Below are 9,385 nucleotides of genomic sequence, written 5' to 3'. Positions count from 1 at the left end.
ATTTTTAAAGAATATGGGTAGTAACTACATCCAAAACTACTAATGGACTGTGGCACTCATATGTGGCTCTCTGTTCCATACACATGGTATTTACATTTCATTTAAATTATGAATATCATTATGAAGTAGACAGAACCTAATTATTTTAAGTAAATTACCATAATTTGTGAATGCAAAGATATTCACTTTTTCACATTTTAATACTTTTTTTTTTTTCAATTCAGCTTGGTGGTTTCCTCTTTATTGATGTTGCCTCCTACCTTCCCCCACAATTTCAGTCCCTTCCATCTATCCCCCAAAAAGAAGGTAGTGAAAGGGACTGTTGTGGTTCTGAGCCCCTTAAGCAGTTAGGAAATAGAAACCAAAACAATCATTGGATGTGAGGGAGACTGACAATCGAGAAGTCTAAAGCAGAAAGGGAATGGAGAGCCAAGGTGAGAAAGGAGAGGTATGAGAGGCCATGTCTCCTACTACCCCTCTTGCTAAGAGGGGCTGGAAAGAGCCTCAAACATTAAGAAGTGAAGGTCCTGAAGAAGGGAGATGGTGTTTGAGCCTGGAGGAGGTGGAAGTCAAGGAAGGAGCACCACCTCTCTTTGTAGAATGGAACGCTCCACCTCAGGGACAGCAGCTACACAGACCGTAGACACTTTCATCACTGTAGGCAATGTATAGAAAGAAGTCTTCTTCGTGGTGTTCCTGGTACAGCTGGCCCATTTTGGCACTGGTGGGTGGAATGACATTGTTGACAAAGAAAAATAAGGCATCCTCAGCTCGGAGATGAATTCGCTTCTGGATCAAGAAGTAGAATTGACCAACTGTGAGATCAGAAGGCACCAAGTATTTCTTTTTGTCTAGGTCTCCTATCCGAGCTTTGGGAGCCTTTTCTACTATCACCGGGACCCTGTCCGGGTATTTCTTCTGGATCTTCTTGCCCTCAGAGCGACGCTTCTCGGATCTTCTTGCCCTCAGAGCGGCACTTCTCGAACGGATGCTCTTCCTTATAAACGAACTTCATTCTCCCGGGAACCGGGCTGGACCGAGCTGGGCTGAGGGAACCCAGGGGTGGGGGGGTCGGGACAGGGGGCGGTGGCGGCAGCTTCGACGCGAACACTCTGCGGCCATTTTAATACCTTTTGAAACAAGACATCATATAATCAGTGACATTGGCCATGATCATAAAAAAAAAATCCCTCTAGAAAGTGTTATACTAAGTGAAGTAACGCATACTCAGAAAAACAAATGATGTCTGTTCTCCCTCATATGTGGATCCTAGCACCAAATCCTTTTAAATTCCAGGTCCTTTTAATAAGATGATGCTATACAGCAGTCCCTTCTGTGTGAAATAACTACTATCATCATGACTTCAGCTGTGTCTGGTCGCTAAACATAGTCACAATTGGGCTTGCTGAAGGTTTTCCTCATTCATTAAAGGAGTGACAAGCAGTGTCACTGGACCCCTACTGGAGTATCCAGCCACTCTTCCCAGCCAAGTGTATGTAATTTGACCTGAATTACACATGGCCTCCTGAATTTTGGGAGGGTTTAAGTATATAATCTACAGAAGGCTAGGAAGAGAAGGCATGACCCATGCTGGGTAAAGGCTTTCCATTCATTGATACACCTCAGCAATCCCTCAGTTATCTCAGTAAGTAAGCTCAATAAATTCATTGGTTCCCCAGTAAAACTTTAATGAAACATTGGCTCAACACTAGAACCTTAAAAGGAAATAAGCATTGCTTAGCAGCCCTGGGAAAAGAAGTTTCACAACTGATGGAAAATTTATTTGTTAATGCTATTATATCTTATAATTATTTTAAAAAAGATGTTAAAAGGATATGGGAGTGGAGCTATTTTCCAAAATAAACAGAAAAAATGAGAAAGCCTAAGCCAGCAATGAAGGTCTGTTTAAGTTTGTTGTATGTAAAGGATGAAACAAAAATAATATACACATAATCTTAAAATTTCTATGGTCATAGTTTAATCAAACAGTTTAAGGAACAAAATATAAATCTAGTCAATGTTTATCTGAGAATATTTGGTTCTGTACCTAAGCCTTATCTACATAGCACATGATAATTAAAAGTATCAGACTGGTGGAACTCACCTTATTGGATGTTTAACAGCCATACTTTGAGGCCTATACTAATGTGGTCAGAGGGACTTAAAGGACAGTTTTTGCCCCTTTCCTTCTAAGGTCAACTAAGTGCCAGGGGACTATGGAGCATCTCTCAAAATGTCCTGTAACTGCAGTGAGTCACCTGTCCTCTTCTTCAGGGAGGACATGGAAACCCCACAAGATGGACTTGAACTAGTGTTGTCTACAAAGAGGAGGGTCAACTCAGAGGAAACATCTCATTCATGCTTCCAAGTGAAGCCAGACTTATCTTCACATAGATGGAACTGGTAAAAGAAAGGAGCCAGGAGCTCCTCCCAAGCCCATGTGACCACTGAGGAACAGATCCTCAAATGACCTTAAGTGTAAAAATAAATTGATTTATTTAGGCCAACTTTACGGTCTTAAACACCCAGAAGGAAAGTATAACCAAAGTGTAAAGTCATCAGTATACTTCCTTAAGAGTTCAAGGGATCACACTTCCCAGACATTAGACTTAAGTCTATATAAAAAGTTATTTAGACAATTATTTCTCATTGATGGTTTTGTTCCTAACCAGAAAGTGCTGCTCGGATGTAAGACTTTAAATATTGGTCTCTAATACTGTAGTACCCACCTGTAGCTAAGGGAGACAACAAGCTATTGTTCTAAAATGATGGCTAAATTTGTTTTCTCCCCCTATTTAGAAGCCTTTGAGAGGGAACTGACACTGATTCTAACCATTCCAACAGCTATCAAAATACCTGAAAGCAAATCCTGAATCCATCACTCTAGAGTCCATCCTTGGCAGACAAAAGAAAAATGAGGAGGAACCCAATAGAGGGATGCTTTTGGAAGCCCTTGTCAAGAAATTCCAATGGACTCTCATATGAACATTTTCTAGTTCTCTGCCTAGAACTTGTAATGCTAATTATTCTTGCCTTTACTTCTCCTTCACATCTCCTATTCACAATTCAAAGACTTTCTTTTCCCCTTAGAGATAAGAGTTATGCAATTTGGAAGTCTTTTAGATAGACCCACTGAAGGGGTACTCCAGTTGCCTCACCCTGCGTCCCTGTTCAGCATGGAAGAAGTCAGAGCGGTCAGCATCCCTATTCTCTATTGGCAATTTGGGTAACCCCTTCAGAGGTTGGTATGATAAGAATAGGAGGTAGAAATTGGCTAGGCAGTTAGAGTAAAAAGACTCCAAAGAAAAGTAGCCAGTTTTTTGGCTAAAGGTCAAATTGTCCTTGAGACTCTTAGCAATATACTCCTTTACAAAGGCCAAAAATGTTGAAAGTATTTGGGATCTTGTATCTAATCTTTAAAAGATTTTAGGATTACCTCTTCAGAGGGGGGAATGTTAGTGTACCCAAAAGCCTAAAAATAAATAAATGAAAGAATGAAAAAAAGAAAAGAAAAAGAAAAAAGTGATGGGGAGATATGGGAGGTGTTGGAGGGGAGGGAGTGGGCATGGATTTGATCAAAACACCTTATATGCATGTATGAAATTCTCAATAAATTTTTGTAAAAGTAAAACAAATAATCCCTCTGTTTTTTTACACTAGCTAAGCATTATTTATCTCTCCTCTCTCCCTGTCTAACTCTCCCTCCACACCCTCTCCATTTAAAGTATCCCCATGTTCCCTATTTCTGCCTTGAAAATACCTGTCTCCTGTGGTCCCACCTCTCTTGAGCTCTTTCTTCATAATTCCTTGTGTAGCCCTCCCTCTTTCCCTCCCATTTACCTATCCCCATTTACACATTTCTCCCTTAGTAACACCTGTCTCCTACTGTTCTTCTCTTTCAGGTTCCTTCTGTCTCTTTACCTCCCTGGTTCCTTTCCATTTTCCTGGCTCCTACAGGTATATCAGGATATACGCTCACATATAGGATTTGGCACATTGTGCTTTTTTTGGCTCAAGCAAAAATGTCAAATGGAGCTTAGAGAATCCTCCTTTGTCAGCAATTATGACCTGAAAAGAACTGATGACTAGGAACATAGAGTGGACATATGCTAATCAAGTATTCCTGCATAACCAGGGACACTTAATCATGGTAATTAGGTATTAAGTGAAACCAAACATTCCTTAGAGATAAGAAAGAAGGAAGAATCTCTCTCTCTCTCTCTCTCTCTCTCTCTCTCTCTCTCTCTCTTGCTCTCGGTCTGTGTGAAACAGGGTCTCCCTATAACCCCAGCTGGCCTGGAACTCGCAAAAATCAGCCTTACTCTGCCTCCCAAGTGCTGGGACTAAAGGCAAGCGGCACCATGTCCTGTCTTTCTCATCTGTCAATATACCTTGCTAGTTTGCAAATTTCATTTTATTATTTTTTTGCTTCTAAAACAAAATGATTAATCCTAAATGAGAACATATGTTTCAACCAGTATTTTTCTCCTGATAAAATTGTAGTCTTATTTATAAGTGGTAAAACAAAATTAATTACTGTAAATAATGAAAAGAAATTTAAAATTTCTTCTAAACAATATTTTATAAGTGTAAGCCATTAATTACATTCTGAAATAAAACGATTTGTTAACTCTTTACCTTTATTTTGTGGTTGTTGGTACTTTTTATAAGAATTTCATAGATGAGTGTTTGCATTATTTCATCCCTCCAGTGCCTCACCAACTCCTCCCATGTCCCTCGACTCTCTCAGCTTCTTGTCCTATACATATATAAAATTAACGTAGTGCACTGAGTCTCTTCAGTAGTGGTCCTGTGTGCCTGTGTTTCAGAACGCCCACTTGGAATTAAATTACCTCTGAGGGAGCTAGTCCTGAAAACAGACTCTCCTTAGAGCGCTTCATCTTGAGGTGGGATCCTGAGGCATTCACCTTGGCCTGACGACTGGTTTTGTCATCATGCATATCTAGGCTCCCATAGTGTGGATACTTCATTGGTACAGCTTTATGTCATGCCTAGAGTACCTTAACAGGCAGGTGTATGTCCCTCTCACTCTCATATTCTTTCCATCTCCTCTTCCAAGATGTTCCCTGAGTCTTAGGTGTAGAATTTGCCTTGTAGATGTGTCCCTTAAGGCTGGGCACCTCGCAGTCAAGTGACTGCATTTGACCCATTGTGCGACTTTGGAATAGCCTCCATCTGTTGCAAAAAGATAGATGGCTTCTTTGATGAGTGTTGAGAGGCACACGTCTCTGAACACAAGGCTATATATTTAGAATTTAGGAAAACATTATGTTGGTTCAGATGCTGTTTGCATCTTAGATGCTTGATTTACAATGTTATGTAAGAACTCCAGGAAATGACTTGGAAATACAGGTTTAATCTTATAAAAAATATACACATTTATGAGATTAAATTTTTTTTTCTTCAGATCCCTGTTCCCTCTTACAGAAAACTATTGTTTATGCTCATATTTTAAGCTATATTTATCCCATTTCTTGACTTTTATCCTTTATTAACTGTTTGCCCTGGAATCGAGCCTTTATCTCTTCCACATTCCCTAAATAACACCCATTTGCCCTTTCTTCTTCCAATATTTTCTACATCTCAAGTTGTTTAAATTTTACAGTACAAAGCCTGTCATCATGCTGTGTTTAATAATAAATCCACAAAGAGAAGAAACTTTCAATAAAGAATCCTTCAACCATGGGACATTCCTTCCTTGAAATTTACCTACCCAGCTCCATAATAAATGCTAGTGTCTTTTTTTTCTAGATCAACTCAGTGATTATTGGGTCACCTAGAAACTGATCTTTTATATTTATTATTGTTTTTCCCCAAATTTCATCTTTCTAGCCCTCTCTGTTCTTTTGTCTGGGTTTCATTCCTGCTTTTCTTTATTTCCCAGTGTTTTTTCTTTGTGTTACAAAACTTCCCTCACTATCCTATTTGGATTTTTCATGGATATAATGTTTCCTCTAGTCTTCTTACTGCTTATAATTATAGAGTTCTTTTGAAATTGGTCTTAATTTTATCTACTGACTCCAAATATGGTTTCATGTCTCTTCATCTGCCTTTGGTCTTCTGTCTAGCAAGTGATCTTCACCAACAATGAAGTGATCTGGTCCAGCGGGATCCACCCAGGTAGCAGGTCTGGGTGGTCTCTGACACAAGGTCGACTAGAATGCACAGGAACTTTGCTCTAGAATTCCAGTCCTCATAGATTCCTCAGTCCAGCAAGGGACCCTGGCTTTCCCAGCCTAGGCCTGACTATACCACACAGGCACTTCTAATCCAGGTGAAACTCTCTAGTCTCTTCCTGCTTTGACCTTCCACACCACCCTGGAACCTTAGGGCAGGTACTTGGTCTATGATACCTCCTACACCAGGCCTGTATACAATACCAGGCAATTTTGCTCCAGAACCCAGCCTGTATGACCTCCTGCAAAAGTAAGGGTTCCCTGACTTCACGACTTCACCTCCCATCCCGACATTCCTTAAGGTGACCCACCCGGACTTGAACAGCCTCCTGTACCAGGCCTGCCTACCTTTCCCCAAGAGCCTTGCTGTAGATACCGTACAGCAGCTGACTCTCAGAGAAAGATTAAAGATTGAGCTTTGTGGTCCTCAGTGTCATCCTAGAGAAAAATGACATCTCAGCGCTACTAAGAATTATACCTCTGAACACTGTAAACACTTCCATTGGAAGAAGAAAGGAAACTGAACAAAAGAAAGAGAGACCCAAATAACAACTTACCCCATATGCACAAGTCTGAGCACAGAAACAAAAATTGCACACACACACACACAGACACACAAAACCAAGACATGTCACTTCCAAAAATTACCAATCCCATAATAATGGCTCCTAATGAGAATGACCTGGAAGAATTCCAGACAATGAATTCAAAAGAATGATTATTACTATGTTCAAACAATTCAAAGAGGACATGAATGCATTCCAAGAGAGCAAAGACAAAGAGGTGAATGAAATTAGAAAGCCAATCTGTGGAAGAAAATAAGAAAACTGAAATATGATGGGAATGGAAAGCCGCACAAGTTCACTAAGCCTCACTGGAATGCCTCACCATGAAAACGAATCAACAGAAAACACAGAACCAGAGCTGGAAGACAAATAGAAAAACCAGATCACTCAGCAGAGATCAATGATAAACTTTTAGACAATGAATAGAGTACGGGAAAGGACAGGGACACCATGAAAGTACTTACCGTAGGGACAGGAGACAGGTCGGTGAAACTCCACATGCTGCTCTTCTCGAGGATCTGAGTTTGGTTCCCATCCCCTATATCAGGGGGCTCACAACTGCCTGTAACTTCAGCTCCAGGGGATCTGAATCTCCTCATGGCCTCCATAGATACTGGCACACATATGGCATACATACACAGATCCAAACACATATATGGAAATTAAAATAAATACTAAAAATATTTTTTAAAAGGAAAGACCTAACCTTCAGATTATGGGATACCATAGGTAGAGAAAATCTTTTCAATGAAATCATCAAAAAATGTCCAAACCTAGAGAAAGAGATGTCCATCATGGTGCAAGACGCCTACAGAAGACCCAATAGATGGGACCAGAAAATAAAATTTCCATGACATATTGTAGATAATTCATTAAAAACACAGAATATAAACTGGGCGTGGTGGCACACGTCTTTAATCCCAGCACTCAGGAGGCAGAGGCAGGTGGATCTCTGTGAGTTCAAGGCCAGCCTGGTCTACATAGTGAGTTCCAGGACAGCTGGAGCTACAGGGAGACCCTGCCTCAAAAAGACCAAACAAAACAAAACAAAACAAAACAAAACACAGAATATGAAAGATGTAGTCAAGGCTTCAAGAGAATAAGGTCAAGTCCCTTTTGAAGTCAGGCCCGTTAGAATTATACCTGATTATTCAACAGAAATGTTTAAGCCTGAAGGTCCTGGAAAGATGGATTCTAAGTTCTGTAGACTTGTCAACCCAGACCATTATACCCACCTAAACTGTCAATTAAAATTAAAAGATAAAAATTTCCCACATTAAAACCAGATTAAAGAAATGGATGACCCCAGCACCACAGAGGATAGTGGAGGGAATGCTTTAGTCCAAGTAGAAGGATAAATATACATGAGATGTCATAAAGAAAAAAAATAATAGCAGAATAGTTACCCAGAAGTCTATGAACACACCACAAAATCAATAAAATGGCAAGAATTAATATGTATCTTTTAATAATAACCCTGAATAACAGTGGTCTCAATTCCTCAAAATGACACAGACTAGGAAACTGAATTAGAAAACAGGATCCTTTTTTTTGCTGACTTAAAGAATACATCTCACCATTAGCTATACACATCACCTTAGGCTAAAAGGATGGAAGAAAGTATTCAAGCAGATGGAGCTAGGGGACAAGCAGATGTAATTATTCTAATATCTGACAAAACAGATTTCAAACCAAGATTAGTCAAAGAATAAGGAAGGTCATTTCATACACATTAAAAGAACCATAGGCTAAACTAGGAGGAAAAAAAACCAATTCTGAACATATGCACACCAAACATAGGCATGTTCAGTTTCATGAAAGGCATACTCCTAGATCTAAGGCCAGAGACCAACCCCAACACAGTGATAGAGGGTGACCTTACTTTTGTGACTGGAAAGGTCATCTAGACAAAAAAATAAACAGAAACAACAGTGTTAAATGACACCATAAATCAAATGTACCCAACAAATACCTACATAACATTTCACCCAAACACTGAAGAACACACATTCATTTCAGAAGTTCATGGAACTTTCTCTAAAATTGATCACATATTAGGACACAAAACAAATTTCAACAAATATATGAAAATTGAAATAAGACCATGCATTGTGTCCACAATGGAATAATACCAAAGCAATAGAAACTGTAGAAAGCTCACAAACTCATGGAGACTAAATAACACACTACTGAATAATAATTGGGTCAAGGAAGAAATCAAGAAGGAAATAAAACAATTCTTAGAACTGATAGAGCTGAAAATACAACACACACATAAAAAGCCCTCTGGGACATAATGAAGGCAGTCCTAAGTGTTAAGTTTATAGTGCAAACTTCATGCATAACTTTTTTTAGAGCTCTCATATTAAAAACTTAATGGTGCATTTTATGGCCTCAGGAAATAAAAAGAACAATCCACAAAGAGTAGATTGGAAAAAAATCATCAGGACAGAAATTCATGAAATAGGAACAAAAAAGCAATACAGTGCTGGGTGTGGTGGCGCACACCTTTAGTCCCAGCCCTCAGGAGCAGAGGGAGTGCATCTCTGTGAGATCAAGGCCACCCTGGTTCACATTGTGACTTCCAGTTGGGCTGTGACTAGAGAGACCCTGTCAAAACAC

At 39.6% G+C, this 9,385-nt stretch overlaps 1 pseudogene; it reads right to left on the bottom strand.

Moving 5' to 3' along the window:
• Positions 1-204: 204 nt before the first annotated feature.
• LOC115069705 lies at positions 205-7,362 on the bottom strand (annotated as a pseudogene).
• Positions 7,363-9,385: the final 2,023 nt, after the last annotated feature.

The sequence above is a fragment of the Nannospalax galili genome, unplaced genomic scaffold, assembly GCF_000622305.1.
Source record: "Nannospalax galili isolate Female #2095 unplaced genomic scaffold, S.galili_v1.0 scaffold454, whole genome shotgun sequence".
In the NCBI taxonomy this organism is placed as follows: Eukaryota; Metazoa; Chordata; class Mammalia; order Rodentia; family Spalacidae; genus Nannospalax; species Nannospalax galili.
This window is presented reverse-complemented; position numbering and strand designations above follow the sequence as displayed.